This window comes from Hyaena hyaena, unplaced genomic scaffold (genome assembly GCF_003009895.1).
Source record: "Hyaena hyaena isolate Hyena2069 unplaced genomic scaffold, ASM300989v1 scaffold_1245, whole genome shotgun sequence".
NCBI classification, from domain to species: domain Eukaryota; kingdom Metazoa; phylum Chordata; class Mammalia; order Carnivora; family Hyaenidae; genus Hyaena; species Hyaena hyaena.
In genome coordinates this window covers 308,992-333,069 of record NW_024081879.1, presented here as the reverse complement: position 1 = coordinate 333,069, position 24,078 = coordinate 308,992, and positions in this window count along the sequence as shown.

Sequence of the window (24,078 nt, the reverse complement as noted above, 5' to 3'; positions counted from 1 at the left end):
GCTATGCATGTATTTAAAGACAACATATACTTCTAAATATCAACTGCAACACTTTTAACAATTTAGGCTTCCAAAAACAGATTACAAGATTGTCATAATCTATCTGCCAAGAAACAAACAATGTGCTTTCAACTATGTACTGGGGTAAAGTGAAAGAAGATGTTATTAGCTAATGCACTGCCAAATTGACAGCCATTAAGATAATTCACCCTGCTAAACAATGTTTATGTCAAATGCATGGGCAAGATTGAGTCTTTTAAAACCAAGATGAGAACTTCTAAGATATGCAGTTTGTTGTTACTAGTATTCCTGAAATTTCAGATACTTTTTTTGTAACGTGCTAAAATGCATATTTTTCAGTATTATTAAAATTTGACAAACTGGTAAAGTCAGATACTGCTGGCTACTCATTATATTGCATTACCATTGCAAAACACCACTGGAATTGTCTTGCAACATGAATAAGTGATATGATAGATACTTAGTATGTTCATAAACTTACATATTATATTTTGGGGTCACTAAGTGAGAAATAAACACTCTAGTTTTTCTGTATAATTTGAATCATAAATACATATAGGGAAGATAACCATATAGATCTACATGTTGTTTTTTTTTAATATTCTCATTATTATTATTTAAAGTTTATTTATTTTGAGAGAAAGAGTAAGGGAGGGGTAGAGAGATAGAGAGAGAGAATCCCAAGCAGGCTTTGCACTGTCAGCATAGAGCCAGACGTGAGGGTCTATCTCAGGAACAGTGAGATTATAACTTGGACTGAAATCAAGAGTCAGATGCTGAATTGACTGAACCATCCCTTTTCATATTATTTTTAAAAGGAAACTAGGAGACTTTAAGGATTATTTTGTCAGTATACACAACATAATATGTACAAAATATGGGAAAGCATTATTAAATAAACATTACATGTTAAGGAATTCCATATTTTGCCTAACAAGGTGGATTTCAAACTTTAAAAATGTACTAACAAATTGTTCAAAATACCTGAATATTAACAATTTGATAAAATTTACTACACACACACACACACACACACACCAGTATTTGCACAGAACTAGAAATTCCTAAACTCTTTACTCAAAAGACAATATTAAGTGGATCTTTTTTGTGATAAAACGTTTTAGTGATGAAATTTTGTTTATTCTTTACTATTCATGAGGATAGCTTGGCTAGTTTATGCTACCAGATGTGTTAAATATTGTCACAGGGGTGACTTGAAATGGATTTTATACTACCTTTAGGCCAATCTCCATTTAATCTCTTCTGTAATACCTCCAAAGCAGGTCATTCCATTTTGGAGAAATTATAGGTTATAATTGTGGACTGGAACTATATTTCTTAAAACTGAATGAAGTTGTTTTAGGTAAATACAATCTTTAGCAATGTTATAGACACCAGCTAAACATGGCCTCTATATGCGTTTTTTTTCTTCAAAGTACTCAGACTCTTTAGCTCAAGCTCATGGTGCCAAATTCTTTTTTTTTCCTTTACAGAACCAATTGTTTTAAAGCTCAAATAAGCAGATTTGTAAAAATTTAGAGTGTATCTGCTTTGCATACCCTGTGAAACTACACCCAACATCTGCTAGCCATAGATAAGATAGGCCAGACACTATAAATTCTCCAAGCTGTTGCTATCCTTTGGAGCTCTGTGACCCAGAAACGCCCCACTGTGCTGCTGAGTGACATTACCAAGACACAAAAACACCCTTTCTGATTCTGATCGCCCTCTCTTTGGAAATTGTTGTCCTCTGAGGCAGATAATAAAGCCTATGTCTTAAGTCTCTGAACAGTGTCATGCTATTAAAGACTTGCCACCTTGTAAAACTGTCAAAGATTGTATGTGCTACTGCCACCTCGTGGTCTTATCTTTTTCCTTCATCAGGCGCCAAATCGCTCAAAACCCAAGATGCATGCACCATGTACATAAATCCATTTAACAATTATTAGCATTCTAATGGATGTTACCTTTATACTGATTTACCCTCTGAAATGTTGTTCCTTCCTATGTAATGGGCCTCCATATATTTCAAAATATAGCTATCTTGCTATCTATATCCTTTGAGTTTTATTTCCAAAACAAACACAACCATTACTTAAACTCTTCCATATTTGTAAACGTTATATGCATTTTATAATTCTTATAGCCATCTCCATATAAATTTTCCTTTATCAAAATCCTTCTCAGACTAATGCCAAAGATTGAACACTCACCTGTAGTGTTTGTTTCCTGGAAGGGTGAAAGCTGGGACATCTTATGTATAATTGCAGTAATCATTATGCATTATGTGAACACTAAAGTAGGTACTAAAACTATGAAATTAACTACACCTACCATGTAAGCCATTTTGTACATTTGGTCAGTAGTGTCTGTTATAGTTTAGGAAATTTAGAGTTGAGTTTATTAATAAAGATCAACATCATCACAGCAAAATGGAGACTTCAAGATAAAAGGGCAACTAAAATAGACTGTGAATTAATCAGCTAGCAATCCTCAAGCCTAAGGAAGAATGGTGGGTCTCAGAACTTCCATAAATACTGGAGGAAACTTACAGAAGGTTACCAGACTCTGGCTGAGTTTGGGGAGACAGAAAATTCCAGTTAAACACAGAAAAATCCTTGTGTATGGAAAAGCATGGAATAACAAAAGTGAATGTATATACTTTCTTTTCTCAATCTAGAAGTCTGTGTGGAGATTCTTGCCAGTCCTCTTATACTGTGAGGCTGAAAAACAGCCTGGCAAGGTTAGCACTGTCAGCTGACTAAAATTATGAAGATTCTGGAATACTCTGATAGAAAACAGATAACAATTGGTTCAGAAACTGGCACCTGGGTTTTCTTCCTACTCTAACCTAGCAAAAGACAAACTTTGTTAACTACAACAAAAGAAGACCCCACTCACAAAGGGAAATAGCAGAGGTTGAGGTAAAGGGAGTTTCCAATAAGAGTAGAGCTTCCCGTTGAGAACTAAATGCTAACAGCAACTGTAAAGCCAAATATATTGCTTGGAGTCAACAACTCTTCCCTCCTAAACTTACCGAAAGGACTGCAAGCCTGGCCTTTTGTCCATCACCCCTAGTTTCACATTCAACTCCTAAGAATATGAGATCACAATATAATATTGGATTAAGGCAGCAATTATAAAAGAAAGATAAAAGACTAGAACACCTATAACATACATATCTAAATTAATGGGTCAAATATATTTAAAAATGTTAAATAAGCATTATCTAAATTTTCAAAAAGACAAAGGAAAATATTGGCAACTAAAAGTCCAAGTATTCACAAAGAAAAACCAACTGGAAATACTGAGTATGAAAAATACAATAGCTGAAAATCAGTGTTAAATAGGCTAATATCTTAAACCCAGGCAAAGGATAAACTGCAGAGCTAAAGTGTCAGATAAGACAGTAAAATAAGATAAAGATGTAGAAATTGATAACTTTATGTGAATAAAGTTATGTTTAGATTAAAAAAGTTGATATGTGCATATTTATTATAAATAACAATTTGTATATTATACTAAAATATGATATAACTTTAATATCTAACTTTATGTTGATGAGAGATAAAGGATTTAATGCATGGAGTTGAGTAAAGAAAAGTAAAACTCCATAAGAGAAGGTTTGAATTAAACAATGATCATAAGATGCCATAAACTAAATAGCTTGATTAACTCAGTTGTTCGTGCTAGACTTCGAAATAGTATAAAAGTGATGAAATTCAGTTTCTGGAGGCCAATACACATTGTCCTCTCTCTAAATGCAAGGGACACTATTGGAAATTAGGAAACCTGAAGCAAAGGTGAGGCATGTTTTCTGAGAACTACAAGTATCCTTTGTTTTTGCTTTATTTATATGTTTAATTATATATTTTAATATGTATATATTAAAAGTATATATAATTATATTGTATTTATATGTTTAATTATATATATTATAATATATATATATATATATATATATATATACATGCTTATTATACTCACAGTCATTGTAAAGAAAACTTTATATTTTCCAACACACTGTGGATATTAGGTGTTCTAGAACATCATTCTTAAAATGATGTAAGAATTGTCACAAAATGAGACAGAACATCTCTCTTTTCCTTTTAGATACTAGTCTTTACATCTAGTTAAAGACTTCTGTTAGCTCTTCTGGATTCCACTCCTTAGCAATAGTCACAATGGATGGCAAACTAGTCAGAAACCAAATTAGAATAATGATTGTGCCTGTTAGAAGATTGACCAATATCCTCCTTTACAGCTTTAAGAGGCTTAAAAGTTTCCAGTCATCCACATTTATCTTCTCCCTATTATCATATAATTCATTTGTTTAGCCAAAAATACATACATACATACATACATACATAAATGATAAATTTAAAAATTATGTGGTCAGATAATATTTTGCATAGCTAGCATCCTAAATCCCAGAACACAATTAAGTGCACCTGAAAGTATGTGCTTTAGTTGAAAAATATATGGTGCAGCATTGTTTGAAGTAGCAAGAAATCAAGAAACAACTGATATGTTCATCAATAAATGAATAATTGAGTAAAATAATGATTTTACCTAAACATTAGGAGTAATAAATATTATATATTATGTATGAATTGTTATGAAGGCTGCCCATATCATTTTATAAGTGAAAAAGGTAAGGAAAATATAATATAGAATATGATCCCTTTATAATTATTTTTAAAGTAAAAAGTAAAGAAAACTCCATACCCTTAAACTTTAAATAAAAGACCAGAGCAAAAGGTATGATAGGATATACACTAAAATATTGTTGAAAACTCTGAGAGAGCAATGGAAAATTACAATTTTATCCTTCTACTTTACTTGAGACATTAAAGGAACATATGCTAAATATGAAAATTAAAAAAATATGACATAGATATATGCATAGTTTTATGGTATCTAAAAAACTATTCAAATATATAACAACTATTGGTACTACTGAGAAGAAAAACTATTTTCAACCTGATCTTTTTTGTGTATGCATTCAGTCTTGAGTCTGTTGTTGTTGTTGTTGTTGTTGTTGTTGTTGTATTTTGAAAGGCAAGGGCAAGCAAAGAGGAAAGGAAACTGGATAACCTTCAAACATCTGGGGGCTGCTATGAGGGCATACACTTTAAAAAATTCACTCCTTGTGGAATTTAATAGCATCCATTTCACAAACCACAGAGTTTTCCTATCTTACAAATCAATTTTATCCTATTATATTGGTAAATTAGTTTCTTTTCGTGAATTGGTTGTTCCACTTTAACTGTTGGCCTTCTAATAAAAAGGAAAGACATGTATTAGGAGCATAGAAAATAGTCAAGATAATAGCCCAGTAATACTTGTTACTTATCACCTAATCTCTTCTTTTCAAATTTCCCCATGCCTCAGTGACTGCAAGCAGTCACCATTGAATTAGCTATGACAAATCTATCCACCACCGTTGTTCTTTCAAAAAGGGTTTGCTGGGGGTATAATATGAGCAGTTATATTGAGATTGTCACTCTTTTCCCTGTTATCTCAAGCAGAGGATTTGAAGTCCAAACCAGGTATCACTATTCTTGTTATATATAAGACATTAGAAGAATTGAATCTGATGACCATTAACAATTATTTTCCTTCTTTAGAAATAATGATCATTATGTATCCTTAAAAAGGTAATAAATCAAAACGTTGAAATAAATGCCCTCTATGAATATCTGTGGGTTTGTATAAATAAAAGAGAATGAATTTCTACACTTGTATCTTGGAATATTTATACAAATTAGTATGCATGCATGTGTAAGATATATATATATAAACATCTGTATATGTGTGTACATACACACAGATGTTTTTAAAGTATGAAATTAATTAAAGAATTTTATTTTCTCAAAATTGGAATACTATCTTTTCACATACACTTTGTGATATAAAATATATATATAATGTTTAGTGCCAAATAGGTTTTTGGTTTTAGTTCTGATAATAATATATTTTATGTATAATGTATTTCCTGTACTTTAGTGCAACACTTGAAGCTGTATTGGACCGAAAAGATATTCAAAACTTGATAAAATTCCCACAAACAGACACAAAGTTAAAAAGAAGTTCTAGACTTGCCTACTTCAACTCATTTTATTAAGATCTAATTGATATATAATATTGTGTAAGTTTAAAGTGTACAATGTGATAATTTGATTAAGTTATATATTACTAAATGATTACCATGCCAAGGTTAGTTAACACAACTGTCACTTCACAGAATTAATTTTTCTTTGTGGTGAGAACATTTAAGATTTACTCTTAGCAACTTTCAAATAATGAATACAGTATTGTTAGCTATAGTCATCATGCTGAATATTAGACTCCAGAAATTATTTCCTTTATAACTGGACATTTGTACTCTTTAATCCATATATTCACATTTCTCCCACCTCAATCTCCTGGCAACTATTATTCTCCTCTGTTTCTGAGTCTGGCTTTTTTTAGATTCCACATAGTAGTGAGATCATACAATATTTCTTTTTCTGCCTCATTTATTTCATTTAGCATAATGCCCTCAAGGTCCATCCATGTAGTCATAAATGACAATATTCCTTCACTTTATGGTTGAATAATATTCCATTGTATATTCCTTTTTTTTTTTTTTTCATTTTTTTTCTGTCACTGGACACTTAAGCTGTTTTCACCTCTTGGCTGTTGTAAGCAATGCTGCAGTGAACAAAGGAGTGCAAATATCTCTTCAAGTTATCAATTTCATTTCTTCCATATATATACCGAGAAGTGATACTGATGGGTCATATAGTATTTAGATTTTTAACTTTTTGAGGAACTTCCATACTGCTTTCTACAGTGGTTCTTCCAACTTACATTCTCACTAACAATGCTCAAGTGCTGCCTTCTCTCCAAGTATTCAACAAACACTTGCCTCTTATCTTTCTGTTAACAGTTATTCTATATATAACTATATAACTATAACTATAACTATAACTATAACTATAACTATAACTATAACTATAACTATAACTATATATATATATATATATATATATGTATAGTGAAGTAATTCCAAGGAGCTTTTTCTTTATATTTGCTTCAAGGAGTTTTATGTTTTACATTTAAGCATTTAATCTACTTCAACTTATGTTTTGTAACTGGCATAATATAGGGGTCCAATTTCCGTTTTCAACATGTGGTTATCTTGTTTTACCAGTACCATTTGTTGAAGACACTATACTATTCCTAAAAAGTGTTCCTGACTACCTTGTCAAATATTGCTTGACTATATTTCTGGGGTATCTATTCTGTTCCATTGATCTGTGTGTCTATTATTTATTCCAGTAACTATACTTTTTTAATACTACAGCTTTGTGGTATTGTTTGAAATTAGTAAATATGGTGTCTCTGATTTTGTTCTAATCTCTCAGGATTGCCTTGGTTATTAGTGTTTTTTGTGGTGTCACAGAAATTTATATCTGTGAAAAAAGCCATGGAATTAAAAAAAAAACATTTTTAAATGTTTATTTACTTTTGAGACAGAGAGAGACAGAGCATGAGCAGGGGAGGGGCAGAAAGAGAGGGAAACACAGAATCTTAAGTAGGCTCTGAGCTGTCAGCACTGATTTTTTTTAATTTTTTTAATGTTTTTTATTTATTTCTAGGAGAGAGAGAGAGACAGCGTGAGCAGGGGAGGGTCAGAGAGAGAGGGAGTTACAGACTGAAACAGGCTCCAGGCTCTGAGCTGGCAGTCAGCACAGAGCCCGACGCGGGGCTCGAACCCACGAACTGAGAGATCATGACCTGAGCGAAAGTCGGACGCCTAACCAACTAATCCACCCAGGCGCCCCCAGCACTGATTTTTATACATTGATTTGTATCTGGAAAAACTGTTGAATTTCTTCATTAGTTCTAACAGTTTTTGGTGGAGTATTTATAGTGTACTATCTATAAGATTATTCCATCTTCAAACAGAGACAATTCCACTTTTACATTTATAATCTGGATGCCTTTTAATTTATTTTTCTTGCTTAATTGCTCTGGCTAGCACTTCCAGTATTATGCCAAATATGAGTGGGGAGAGTAGGGAACCTTTTCTAGTTCCTGACTTTGGAGGAAAAGTTTTCAGTGTTTCACCATCCAGTATGATGTTATCTGTAGGCCTGACACAAATAGCTTTAATTATGTTGAGCCATGTCCCCTCTCTACCCAATTTGTTATAGTCTTATATCAGGAAAAGACATTGAATATCATCAAAAGCTTTTTTTGCACCTATTTAGAGGGTCATATGATTTTATCCTTCTGTTAATTTGGGGTATTACACTGAATGATTTGCTAATGTTAGGCCATTCTTTTATTACAGAGATAAATCCCACTGCATCAGGTTTCATAATCCTCTTAATGTGCTGTTGAATTCAATTATTTGAATTTTGTTGAGAATTTTTCATCTGTATTTTTCTTGTAGTGCCTATTTCTGACTTAGATATCAGAGTAACAAGGAACCTTGTAAAATGAGTTTGATAGAGCCCTTTTGTCATCAATTTTTTGAAGAGTTTGAGAAGAATTGGGTGGTGTTAATTATTCTTTAAATGTTTGGTAGAATTCAACAGTGAAACCATCTGGCCCTCAGCATCTCTTCCTTGGGAGAATGTTGATTATTGCTTCAATCCTATAATAGTGATTATTGGTCTGTTCACCAATTTTTTCTCTTGCTTCATGACTTACTCTCAGTAGGTTGTATGTTTCTAGGAATTTACTAATTTCTTTTAAGTTACCCAATTTGTTGGCATATAACTGTTCATAGTAGCCTCTTACGATCTTTTGTATCTCTTCAGTGTCAGTTGTAATGTCCCCTCATTCATTTATAATTTTGTTGATTTGAAATCTCTTTGTTCTTCTCAGTGTAGCTAAAGGTTTGTCAATTTTGCTCATCTTTTTTAAAAACTCAATTTCAATGTTGTCTTTTTCTTTCTATTGTCTTTCCAGTCTCTATTTCATTCATTTTTGCTCTAATCTTCATTTTCTTCCTTCTGCTAAATTCTGGCTTTGTTTTCCTCCTCTTTCTAATTCTTTGAGGTATGAATGTAGGGTATTTAAATGAGATCTTTCTTTATTCTTAATGTAGGCATTTACCACTATAAACTTCTTTTTAAAATTGTTTTGCTGAATCCCATAAATTTTGGTTGTTTTCTATTTGTTTTTGAATAATTATATTTGAAAACCATTTGACAGTTTGTAAAATGCTTTCACTTGTAGTATGGCTCATCATACTGTTAGGACATGAAAGTACCAGGTGACTTACTTATTCTATGTGAATTCAGGCTATTAAATACATGACAGGAATATCATATGTTATAATCATTTTTTAAAAAGTTCAATAGAAAATATGGGGAAAAAAAGGACAAAATCCTCTTCCTTCACATTAATCTCTTCACACTAATCTCTAATTGGTGTCTCAGCCTCTGTTTTAAAACAAGTACTTTAAGAGTCTTAAATTTTCCTTCTGGAAAATATACCCTGTTTAAAGATTCAAATTCTACTTAATATCAACCTTTGCTTCTGCCAGTAATTTAAGTGGTTTCTTAGTATCAAGTTTAGGACCACACTTCTAGACATTGTTTTTCAATGTTTCTCCCCACCCTGTATATTAAAATTCTCTATCAAAATCTTCTCGGCTGTGCATTGTTTGGATCAAACATTGCCAGAATGGTGACCTCTCTCTCTCTCTCTCTCTCTCAGTCCTCTTGCTTCAAACTTCTATAAGAGTCAATGACAATAACAACAACCTTGTTAAACTCAGTTATTTGGCCATTTAATTGCATATAAACATGATAAATGAAAACAACCAAGTTAGTTAGAGTCAGAGTACAAGTTCCAAACACTGGCAGCAGCAATGAGAATAGGAAAGAGGGATAAAAATGAGAAATAATGAAGATAGAGACTTGGAGGTGAACTCAGTGTGCCAGAAAAGAAAGAATGGGATTCAGTGTTTGTCTTAGGCAATTTTCTACTTCATCTAAGAACACTGAGATGAATGAACAAAAGTGAAATTTTACATACAGCATAATTCTTAATAACTTTTAGATTATATAATGTGTGTATGTGTATGTGTATGTGTGCATGTAGTATTCTTAGAGCTTGAAGGACTATGTACATGTCAGAGATATTCCATAAATTCTAGTTCCATTAATTTATGAATGTCAAAAAATGAATAGGGAACTTGGTCATTAATATTGTGTTAATTCTGCATTTTAGCAGTATGGACTCATATTTTCTAATGTATAAACTTAGAACAAAGATATAAATCTCCACTTTTCCTTTAAACATTTGTATTTGTTCTCTCCTTTTCTAATAACACTTTTACTCCTAATGTGGACATTATCAGAACTTATGACTTGAGAATATCTGTGAGAACATACATATGTTGATTGAGCCGTGTGAGCATTCCTTCAACCAACCTGTAAGAGCAAAACCAAACATCCAAATTTCAATGTCTAGTGTGTCATTGTATTAAAATATTATTTCGGGAAGCTGTGTTCTTTTAATAGCAAATTACTTCCTTCGAGGCTGCACAATCACTTCACATTTAGTATGCCTTTAGAATATCTTATCCTTATGGGGCACGGGGGTGGCTCTGTTGGTTAAGCATTTGACTTCGGCTCACGTCATGATCTCATGGTTCATGGGATCGAGACCCCCATCAGGCTCTGTGCTGACAGCTAGCTCAGAGCCTGGAGCCTGTTTCGGATTCTGTATCTCCCTCTCTTTCTGATCCTCCCCTGCTCATGCTGTCTCTCTCTCTCTCTCTCTCTCTCAGAAATAAATTAAAAAAAAAACATTAAAAAAATATTAAAAAAAAAAGAATTTGTCGTCCTTGTAAGGTGGTCTTTCTTTTTGCAATGAAAGAACTCCATTTTAATGGCATGTTTTATCAATAGAAAAATTTGAGTAATTCACATTTGTCTTGAATCCTTGAAAAAAATAAATGATATCATAGACTTAAGGAAAAATATTTTATTTTTAAAAGGCTTTCTGACAGAACTTAATTGCACTGTATATGTATATGTAGACTATAGTCTATGAAAATAGATCTTTAAGAATCTGAATATTTTGATTTTTTAAATTATGTTTACATCAGAGGTTCATACATATCGTAGACAAAATGTAGGGCAATGTGTGTGTGTGTGTGTGTGTGTGTGTGTGTGTAGCCACATACTGAAAAATATAGTCTCTAAGGAATGTTATCCTTTGCAACACTGTATTGATTTATGTTTAACTTTTTAGTTTCATATGTCCTAGCATTGAAACTATATGTTAATCCTTTGGTAGAGAATCACCACTATAGCTTAGAAATTTATTTTGCATTTTTAAACTTGTCCCTTTATCTAAAGCTTCTAACTAATTATAAAATACTTGAATTTGTTTTTACTTGCCAATTACAATGAATATTTTCTATTCATAAAAGAAAAAATAATGTAATTCAATATCAAGGAAATATCCCGTTCAAAAATCATTGTAAAATCATGAGGGGGGAAAAAAACAACAACTCTAACTCAATCTCTAAACCTAATCATCACAGAAAAACATAAAAAAATCTAGAAGGTGGCAATTTGAAGTGTAAAAATGTGTACATTTTTTCTTTCTTGGATTCATTTCAGGATTTATAATGTAGTCTTAAAGACCATAAAAAACTCTCAAGGATATCTAAGCCAGCTAGCATCCAAAAGAGTGTCATAAGAATCTTTTAGTTCACCCTTAAATCATGAAGAGAAAAAAAGTGTTCAGAAGGCAAATCCAGAATTCTAAAGTCAGAACAAAGAATTAAGGTCTCTGAAGTTAGACCACATTGCCGTGTGAAGGGAATATTGTTAATTAAAAAAAAAAAATCTTAGGTCATTAAAGTGTTGTCCACAAATAGCATAATATAATGTGACCTACCCATTGAAATAAATGCACTGGACACAGAACACAGTACTCATAATCTGAGCTCCAATTACCTGTCCCAAGCCACATGGCATATAATAAACTTTTCCTTATTCTCTACGTGCACCGTTTACCATAAGGATTTATGCATTTGTGCAGTCTGTTTCTTTTCTTTAGCCACATGGCAAAAACATACATAATTGTTTACTTTTCAGTTAAAATGACACCTCCTACTTAATGTATGGTTTACAGCAGTAAAATTACCTTGCTATAGCAATTAAAATTATATATTGCTTTATAAAAGTGTTTTCTATTACTCATTTTCCTTCTTCTCTAGTCTGTTCTTTGCCTTTTCAGTGCCAGGTATCCATTCCTGTTTTTAATATGTTTATATGTAGATGCTATTTAAACATTTGTCTGAATGTCATAAAATGACCACTTAGGAAATTTAAAAATTCTGTCTTGAAATCAACAGCTGTAGAAGCATTGATGGTCATTCATGAAAGTGAAGAAATCTACTCTACAGTTACTCGGATTTAGCTGTGAAGCCCAGTGCTCCCATCTGCCCCCAATTCTGCAGGTGCGAATTATGAATAATAAAAAATAATACCTGCACTTTTTCCAGTTTCTAGCTGTGAGAACTAAAGGAGATGTTACCCAGAAAGAACATAAACTCAGTATCTGTGCATCCCTAGAGGTGTTAAAGAGCATCATTTCTCCATCAAAGAGCATTATTTCCAATTGCTTATTCCTATTATTTTATCCTTATTGTTTATTTAATTGTGAGTTCTACACATTTTAGAAAAAGAAACTTAAGATAAGTCAGAAAAATGAAGACAGAGGGGATTGTTACAACAGCTCTGAAAAAATAATTCAAGAGACACAGTGACTTGCCATCTCTACTTCTACTCACTTTATTTGTTTTCATATAGATTTTTAACGTCAGTAAGAGGGAAAGGTCTCTAAGGAACAACTGATAAGGTGCCATAATGACAAATTGCAAATATCAAATTCTAAGTGAGTTGTTGATTAACACTATATATAAAGTGCATAAATGTAAACAATATATACACACATACATAAATATAAATATATGCAAATAAAACTTAGATTATTTTCTACCAAAGCAAAATTTTAGTTGTTTTTTATGGTAATTTAATCCTGAATTTATAGTGATTTAAGGGCATGCACTGTATAAAGAGTAATTATATAGTATGTTTAATGATTTTTATTCATGGGTGAAGACCTTCCTTAATGATAAAAGTTAATATATTTTTTTAAATCTGGAACTGCAAAGCTAACCTCTGGTTAGTCATTTGCTGAAAATAAGCAAAAAATATAGTTTAGGCATTTTGGTGTTTAAAAGTCCATTTCCTTCCCTCCATCTTATTTCTAGCATGAGCTAACTTAGGAAAACAAGTGTTTCATTTGTCAAGTTAAAGAAAGTAAATTTGAGAACTGCTCCCAAATATATTTCAGGTTGCAAAAAAAGTTTCTGATTAGCTATTCATAGCAAAAGAATGCTTTGAGAGAATTATATGACACCTTGTGTAAAGGGAGCTTCTTTTAATGGTAGCAAGTGGAATCACAAGCTTTATTGTACAATCCTATGAGATGGATAGAAAGGAAGGAGGGGAATAGATAAATGACTTTGAAATGAGATTGATTTTTATTTTTTTTCCTTCATAGTATGAAAGAATTGTTATATTAATTGGTTGGTGTCTATTTTATAGCCTTTAAAAATAGAGGATAATTCATCTTGATTCCGTAATTACCAGTTATACAAACAGCATATGACAAGTCTGACAAGCAGGCTTTTTCAACATGGAATAGATATAACAATGGCAAATGTGTTACTCAGATTAATAAATCAAGGTTATACCATTTGATAAATTCTTCCCTTTCTTAATAGGAGGTAATACCTGAGTTCATATGCTAATTTGAATATGTCTATATTCTGTGTGCTACTGAATATCAAGTACTTCACTAAACTTGATTGACTGATGGACAATATTTTCCAAAACATTCTAAAAAAGACGATGGTATATTTTCTTCTGGATAAGAGTTGATTGTCTCTGAGAATAGAAGATTGTGTTCTCAGTTATAAGGTTAAAAAAATTATATGATAAGAGGCTGATAGGTCACATGAAGTCCATGCTACCCCTACCATGACAACACTGCTCTGGAATAAGTATTGAGATAAAAAGAATCCATCTGAATTCAATAAAACACTAAGTTAAAAGGAAAGGAATTCATAAACCCATACATGTCCATACATGTCATACATACAGATCAAATAAAATAGTTACAATCTTGCATCTGATTCTCAAGGTCTAGGCTAGACAATGTCCTGGAAATGACCCCAGTTGAAACCAGCAGGAAACTATTATCTTTCTCCCATTTTATACTTTAGCCTGGGGTCAGGAAGATCTGAGCTGCTCGATATTTCTATTACATTAATGGCACAATTATCACATAGGGATCAACTTCATGCTGCTAATATAGATATGCTTCTGGAAGCAATTTCTGGCTCTGCTGGGCAAGACAATCTATTAGGTCATTTGTAACCTCCACAAAACCTAGTGGAAAGAGTACAGACTTTGGACTTCTTGAGTATAAATTGTGACCCCATATTTATTTGTAGAGTAACCTTGGAAAATTACCTAACACCTTTGAGTCTCAGTTGGAGGATAATGGCTTCTATTTTATAGAAAAATGGTGAAGATTTATGAAAATAAAAACAAAAACAAAACACAGGGAGACCAGTTATTACAGTGTTTTATGCATAGTAGACATTTAAGTGGAAATTATTATCACAGGCAGTATTTAGCTCATTCCTTTTTCATGACTGATGTCATCTTGACACACAAAATAATCAACAATGAAATAGTTTTGCTTATCAGTTACATTGAAAGCTATCTCAACACACATACAGAAAATAAAGACATGAAGAGGGTTCATAATGTAAATTGTTCTGAAAATTAAAGAAGTGCTGCCAATCCTGTGATTAAGAAATTTAAGTAGCTATAGGTTCACATGATAGAAGTCAATAAAGAAGTGACTTTCACAAATGTCTCCACAGCCTTAGATTTTGTGACTCGCTGAATGCATATATTGGTTAGTATGTTCCCTGAAGGGAGAGGGTTTGATTTTTTTTTTCTACTCAATTGAATTCATGAGCACGGTTATTACAAACTACAAACTACCCAAGTGAACTATTTGCAAGATTCCAGGCCTGCAAACTCCAAACAAAAGAAACACACCAAATAACAACCAGAAACCCAAACCAGCTTCATTTCTTAACTATCACCATTTTTCACCTATTAAATAGTCCACACACCCAACCTTCTAGATACCTCATGTAATTCTTAAGCCAGTGTCTTAAGGAGTGACTTGATAAACCATAATGGAATTCTATTTTGAAGCAAATTTCACATACTTCTCTTTATTTAATAGAAAAATTGAAAATACATAAGTGGTGGTAAGATCTGCATTGGAATTAACATGCATTTCTGTTGAGTATATAAATTCTTATTTTTTATGCTCAAACTTCCAAAGCATTGAGTTATCTCATAAATAACCTTGTTCAATACAAAGAATCTTATCAGTCCAAACAGTGATGTTCCTAACAACATGAATTATTTTTCCCCAAAATTCCTTACTGTCATGGTAATAAAATACATGTATACATGATACAAAATCAGGCCAAGAATAATGGTCCCATTTTTAATGTGACTTAATTTAGAGAGATTAATTTGTTTTTGATAGTTCGCTGTTATTTCCTGATATGGAATTATAACTTTTGCCTCTTTGATTTATAAACACCTTATAAACACCTTAGATGTAGGGGTTCTATATAATACCTTAAGGACTATGTGGTATATATCATATACTCAATGAATAGTTATTGATTGATTCCCAAAAGCCTTTAGATCACAGTAAATTTAGGAGGAATACTATGACTCATTTCTATATTCTAAGTCATAAATCAGTTTGATAGAAAAATCACTGTATATTCAGCCATGAAAAAGAATGAAATACTATCATTTGCAATGACATGGCTGGAGCTATTGAGTATAAGGTTAAGTAAAAAAAGTCAGGTGGAGAAAGACAAACATCACATAATTTCACTCATATATGAAATTTAAGAAACAAAAGAAACCATCAAAGAACAAAAAGAGGATAGAGAGACAAAGATACAAACCAAGAAACAGACTCTTAAGTATAGAGAACAATGGTTAACAGAAGGGTGGATGGGGGAGGGATGGGTTAAATAAGTGATGAAGATTAATGAGTGAACTTGTCCTGGTGAGCACTAGGTGATGTATGGAAGTGTTGAATCACTATATTGTACACCTGAAACTAATATAACACTGTATGTTAACTGTAATGGAATTAAAAAAAAAAAAAGAAGGAGGAGGAAGAGGAGGAGGAGGAGGAGGAGGAGGAGAAAGAAAAGTCACTATAAAAGGTTACCTACTGTATGAGCTATGGTTAAATGTCCTGAATTTTGAGAATAAGAATCTATTGAAGCAATAATCCTCAGGACCCTTTTCTCTGTCTCACAGTCTAAATTTATTTATTTATTATTTGTTTGTTTATAATGCCAGGGTGGGGGGAGAGCAGAGAGAGAGGGAGAGAAAGAGGGAGTGAGAGAGTCCCAAGCAGTCCCCATGCTCAGTGTGAATGCTCACAAGGAACTTGACCTCATGACCATGAGATCATGACCTGAGCTGAAATCAAGAGCCAGAGGCTTAACCAACTGAGCCACCCAGGTGCCCCATAGTTTAAAAAGAGAGTTTAAAAAGAGAAACATTTTGAATTTTTAAAATATAAACAATATTTCAACAAAGTTTTATCTCTACACATTTCTTCATCTTTCAAATGAGTGTTTGGTTCTTAAAAAAAAAAAACAAAAAAAAAAACCTTCCCAGATTTTGCTGATCATATAATATTTTTCTTACTGTGTGGTAGACATTCATCAATTAGGCTTCTTATGAGTGGTAAGTGTCCATTCAAATTATCCTAATCAGTGATATGATTCGCTTGATCCATTTTTAATCTGTTGCCAAACTTCCAGTCAGTTTTCTAAGCTATCATTTCAGTAATTATTTATCTGCCCTTATTAACTGGAGTAGTTTTCAGTTGTTGCAACAAATATCTCTGACTAATACATATGGTGGTCTGCTTATGCAGTTGATGAGGTTTTATTACACTTGCCTGAAAAAGTCTGATAGAAAATGTGTAAATCTTTTTTGAGTCCTGCTTACTCATCAATAGTTGTAGCTTCTGCTTTTCTTCATCCTTCTCCCCAGGCTATGATCTTGATAATTGTCATCTTGTCATTTACACTCCAGCCAAACTGAAATTCCAGCTTGGCTTTATGAAAGGACATTATTATGCTCCAAAGTTGTTACTGTGCTAATGTACATCTTTCAGGTGTTTTTTTTTTTTTTTTTCCCCTCCCATTCCTGTTCATAACTGCCTAAGTTCAGCTCACTATACAGGAACCATGTTTTCATCCATTCTCCCAAAGTGGGTAGTCAAGCAATCTGTATTAAAGGAAATAATGACTTCCAATACAGAAACCTAGATATGCTCTGTGACTAGCCACAAGATAACCCTGTCTCCATCACATAATTCAGGGAAATAATAATATTTGAATAACTTTTAAAGACCCTACCATTTTCAAAAATTCTCATATATACATAGACTTAAAATTCCTTTTTATTTATTTAGAAATGAAGTTTTCATACAGAAAATCCCATTAGTTGTGGAATCATAACAATTAGTTATGATATTAACAATTCCATTAGTTATGGAGATTTTGTATTATAAGTTGTGTATAGAGGGTGTATGCATGTATTTTTAAATAATATGTCACTGAAACATGTAAGAAACACAACCTTTAGAATATGATTTGGTCTTATAGGATGTGATGTTTCAGTGACTAAAGTCTCTGAAACATTTGTTATTGGCAAAACAATGTATGTTTCACAGTTTTTAAAATGCTTATGATGTTCTTTATTAGATAAATTTGAAAATAACTCCTAGACCTAATGTATAGCTATCATGTTATACATACCTAAAAGCAGACACTCTGAGTCAAACATACTGGTATCTGATGACAGAGTCTTATCATCAAGAGCTTATAACTCCCCAGCATTTGAAATATAGATTTAGGAAGAAGTTTGGAGGTAAAGGTATATTATTCTCCAAATGCTTACTCATATATAAACAGTGTTCAAATTTAAGACTAAATTAGGGATCACTTTCAATGTCAAAAACTATACAAAACCTTGACTTGGGTTCAATATCACTCCCAAGAAAATAATTACAATAACACACACACAGAATACATTGCATATAATATCTCACCAACATATCCCATAGGTAATTATACCTTTAAAGGTTTATGTCATTAAATCTTATTTGATGTCACAGTAGAAAATCAGTCATGTAAACCATACATGTAGAGTGATTTTCAGAAGTATTTGAACAATTTTTTAAAGACAGAATCACAATATTCCAGGTATGCATTTCTTTAGTCATCCTTACATATGGGGTCCACATGTTTGCTGTTTCATGGGAAAACAGTTACTTTAATGCCTACAAACTTTTGTAATTTAGAGTTTTAATTGGAAATTTCCATTGTCTTGCTTATAATGGAAGCAAAATATAAAATAAAAATCCTTAAATCTAAGGTATACACTGTATTATTTAAGTTATTTTTTTAGAACACTATAAATAAAGTAGGTATTTACAGTAGAATGCAAACAAGTAGAATGGAACTTATTTCATTTATTTCTCAAATATTTACTGATTTTTCATGAACTGAGTATAGGGTTAACCTGTGGGTTTCAGAGATGAGTAAAATATAGTTTCTACCTTCTAGAAGCTCACAGGGTGAGCCAGGATAACCTAGGGATGAAAAATAACAGTATAATACAGCACAAACAGCCCAGAGAGAGATGGCTTTTAAAATCTTGAGAGTACCCAAAACCCACAGAAGTAGCTGACTATGGAAAATGGGGACTTAATTGTTTTATTTACCCATTACCTAAAAAAGCTTTCCAACGTGTCCACATCCTTTTCAGAAACATGTGGCCCATTTTGAGATATAATCAAGTCTCCATATCTTAGATTTTAAAATCTCGAGGAACGTAAAATGCTGAAATCCTGACCAATGCTAATATCTTGGGACTTTTAAATATTAATCTAAGTAATAGTTACAACCAGTTCCTCTATAAAATATATTAATGATTTTAAGTACTTGAGCTGCATCATTATAATGACTATATTCCCCTTAGTTTAATTTTAACATTTTTAAAAACAAAACTTGACATTTTAAGTCAGCAAGGGAGACTCATTGCAGCACAGAATACATCTATCTATCCTAAATGCCATAATTACTGGACAAAACGCTGCCAAGTAAGTTATTCCTTGGGGACTTTGGAGGTCCATCACCTTCCAAGACACACGGGAGCTATTTAGTGAACTGCCTGACTGATTTATGCAGTAGAATGCTCTGTAATGATAGTCCAAATATCAGTCATTTGAGAAAATTAGCAATCTTCCAAAATGCATACCGATCAGCATGGTGGGTCGGCAGAAAGGATAAGTGGTTATTTTGGTCAGGGATTAATTCATTTTGTTGGTTTGGGATTTAGTTCAATTTGGCTACAATTTAGAAAAACGTATTCTTTTCTTCTTATGTGATGAGTTTAAGCTCATTTTTAAAATGGAAGAATTTGGAAAATTTTTAAGCTAAACCCTTATTATACGGATAAAGAAAATGATTTATCAAATGTTATCATACTCATTAAGATACAGTCCCTACTCACTTTACCCTATATTTTGTTACTTTTACCAAATAGATTGTCAAGCTATTTCTCATTGCATACAACTGCTTTTCATTAAAAGAAAAACTTCCTTTCAGTTTCCTAGAAGTCACTTATTCTTCCATATCTACGAGATGTTTCAACATTCTGGCTTTTTCCACTTGGAGCTTACATGACCAATACATACAAACACACTTGAACACATGTGTTACAGAATATGAGGTTCTTAAAATATATACACATTTTTCCCCCAGACATCTAGAGAACTCTGATAACTGTTATGGCTAATTTAATGCATATTTCCTATGTACCAAGTAGAAATGATTATTATAGACGCTCTACAATGAGCACACTACAGAACCAGGTTCTTGGAAGGATATAAAGATGAGTGTGATATATATCTTAGAATATATAAGTCTATAATTTAATGGTGTGCATGTGGAGAGGGATAAAGAAATTAGACAATTACATGAATAATCTCATTACAAAGAGCTCAGGGGAAAAATGCCAGATGCTATATTTCAAAAAGGAATGCAGTTTGTGCTAAAACACCCTAACTTCAAATGAATGAAATTTTGAAAAGTATCTTTGAGAAGACTAGCACATGGTACTATGTATGTACATTGTACTATGTACAATGGCACATGGTACGTGATGAACAGTGATGTAAACAAAACAACAAAATCTGGAGATACAAATTGTATCATTGCCTAATCTAGAGCATTTGCTTTTTATTTTTATTTTATTTTTTTCTGTAAGCAATGGAAAGTTAACAGGTTTTGAGAAGGAACATGACATCAGCTTTACTATTAGGGAGATAATGGGCAGCAAAAAGGAAGTAGTGGGACTGGTTTGGGAATAGTCAGGGGAAGAGAGAAAAGTTGCATCCATATAATTTATTTAAATCTGAAACTGAAGAAAAAGACAGCTTCAATTTTTATCTGAGTTAATTTTAATTTTGAAACTAAGATGTAGGTATTTCAGTAGTACTTTGTATTTCATGAGTTTATCAGACCATCAATCCCTTAATAAAACTGTTTCTTTTTAAGAAAGCTATAGCTGCTTTTTATTTTTTTTAATTTAAAAAAATGTTTTATGTTTTATTTATTTCTGAGGGAGAGAGAGAGAGAGAGAGAGCGAGCATGAGCAGTGGAGGGTCAGAGAGAGAAGGAGATACAGAATCTGAAACAGGCTCCAGGCTCTGAGCTAGCTGTCAGACAGAGCCCGACACGGGGCTCGAACCCACAAAACGTGAGATCATGACCTAAGCAGAAGTGAGAGGCTTAACCGACTGAGCCACCTAGGCACCCCTATAGTGGCTTTTTAAACATTAAAGGTATTAAAGTATTTTAGCTTAAGAAAAGAGGCATTTTAAGAAATGACAGAACACACTGTTCATTACTTTGCAATTGTAAAGCACTATAATAAAAGCAAAGAATATTATCTTATTAACATGAGAAGCAAAGTGATGACTTAAGGCCTCTGAACATTTGAGTCTCCTTCCTTAATCCATGTAAGCCCTCAATTTTACATTTTCTATCAGACCTGTAAAATATATTCAGACTCATACATAAAAGATTTCTTAGCAAAGCCATGTAATGCTTATGTAAGTAGATTTCATAAGAAAAAAAATCAAATTATAAGTATTAGTTGTTACAAAGCATTAACTACAAAACTCAAAAAAGATGTAAATTCAAATACACTTTGATACAGATTTTCAATTCATGACCGTCTTAGAATATTTATATGGGTCTAATTTTCTCAAGCATACATGTTTAGCTCTCTTTGATCAGTTTCTTGAAGGGAACTGTATTTTATAAAATGCACCAATCTTACCCAAACTAACATACATGAGTTCATTTCTGTTAGGTGACAAATCTATATAAAATGAAAAATAACTATCTCAAAATGACAGGGTTTTTTTTTTGTATTTCTAAATTACCATGGCCTTCAATCATTCATGAATAATATAATGCCTTTTGTTTTGACTTGTAATGTATGGCTAGCAAACCTGACCTTTCATTTCTTGCTTCTTTATGTAGAAGCTAACTCACTAGAATGTTTCCATTCTTCCATTGCAAGTAGAATGAAAAAATGAAACTGAGTATTAAAAAAAAAACACATTCTATCAGAATATTCAACAGGAACATATTTAATTAGGGCATCTTGTCAAAATTAACATAATCTGCTGGCTATTTTAGATATATTATCTATATATAGCATCTTTATAGGGCATTCCCAAGTAGTTATTCCATTGTCTTCTCAACTAGGTCCAAATACCTACATCTAAGATGAGTGTACTTATATATTAATATTAAGGAAAAAAATAAAATAAGTAAAATCATTAGATGCAATTTTCTTTGAAAAATGTCACCATTTTTTTCTTTTAATATATGCCTTTAAAGTTTATTTATTTGTTTAGTAATCTCTACACCAAACACGGGGCTCAAACTCATGACCCCAAGATCAAGAGCCACATGCACTACTGACTGAGCCAGCCAGGTGCCCCAAACCACTTTTTTTTTTTTTTCTAATTTGCTCTTAGTTGTTTAGCATTTCAGCTTTGAACTTTTTTTTTTTCATTTAAAAAAAAATCACCCCATTGAAAACTGTAAAAAATAGGGGCTTCTGGGTGGCTCAGTTGGTTGAGCATCCGACTTCAGTTCAGTCCATGTCTCTCAGTTTGTGGGTTTGGGCCCTGCATTGGGCTCTGTGCTGACAAATCAGAGCCTGGAACCTGATTTGGATTCTGTGTCTCCCTCTCTCTCTGCCCCTCTCCTGCTCTCTCTCTGTCTCTCTTTCTCAAAAATAAACATTAAAAATTAAAAAAAAAAAATAGAGCAGGTAAAACTATAAGGAATACTCTGAGATCAAAGACTAAGGAAATGTAGGAAATTAGAGAATTAAAGCGAGCACTAGTTCATACACATGTAAACTGAACATTTGGGGAATAAAGTGAAGCTGGTTTTCTTTTAAAGGTTGTCCAGGAATAAATGTCAAGAGATAAAAGTAAAGGCCTACATAAGAAGACTGCTCTACTCCTCTGATAGAATGACTAAACCAAAGGGCTACATTATGAGTATAAAAGATTAACTAAAAACAAACACCAGCTGGAAGGAGATAAGAAGAAAATTGCTGGTGAAAATTCATAATGGCTATCCTACTCTGACGTGGGCTTTCAGCCTGTATATTTACTAACAGAGTGAAAAATAAAATACAATAAAAAGAAAAACAAACATAAACTCCAAGCTAAGAATTTTTCTAACGTGTAATCGCCTCTTCTGGACTAAGTTCTTCAGACCTGACATTAAAGAATTTCCATACATAAATTATGAGTAATATGATTTCATGTGTTAAGAAATCAGTGACTAATCTTATAATAAAATAATACATTATAAGTAAGAAATGGCAGAAGCAGCAAATAGAAGAATCAGAGTTATAAAGATAGACTCAATGAAATTATCTGGTGCAAAATAAAACAATATTTTACATTGTGAGACAAATAATAGGGAATAAAAATGAGTAAAAAGCACTGACTGTAAAAAAAAAGCATATTTGAATATATATGTATATTTATATGTATGTATATGAATATATATATGTATATGTATATGAATATATATGTATATACATATATGTTTTTTTAGAAGTGAAAAATTTCATAATAATATGCCAAACCTAATTAACGACACATTACTGTTGATGAGAGAATTCGTAAACTGGAATATACATCTATAAGAATTGCTTTAAATAGGGGTGCCTGGGTGGCTTAGTCAGTTAAGCATCCGACTTTCGCTTAGGTCATCATCTCGCGGTTCGTGGGTTCGAGCCCCGTGTCGGGCTCTGTGCTGACTGCCAGCTCAGAGCCTGGAGCCTATTTCAGTCTGTGACTCCCTCTCTCTCTGACCCTCCCCTGCTCAAGCTGTCTCTCTCTCTCTCCTAGAAATAAATAAAACATTAAAAAAATTTTAAAAAAAGAATTGCTTGAAATATAGCCAAGAAAGAGAAAGAAATGGTAAATATGAATGGATGTTAAGAGCAATAAAGACTACAGTAATGATGGAAAATCTAATTAAATAACCAGAGGAAGAACACACAGAGAATGGATCAGATGCATTCTTAGGAAAGATTATTAGTGAGGGGTGCCTGGTTGGCACAGCCAATAAAACGTCCGACTTCAGCTCAGGTCATGATCTCACAGTTCATGGGGTTGAACCCCATGTTGGGTTCTGTGCTGATGACTCAGACCCTGGAGCCTTCCTGAGATTCTGGATCTCCCTCTCTCTCTGCCCCTCCCCACTTGTTCTTTGTT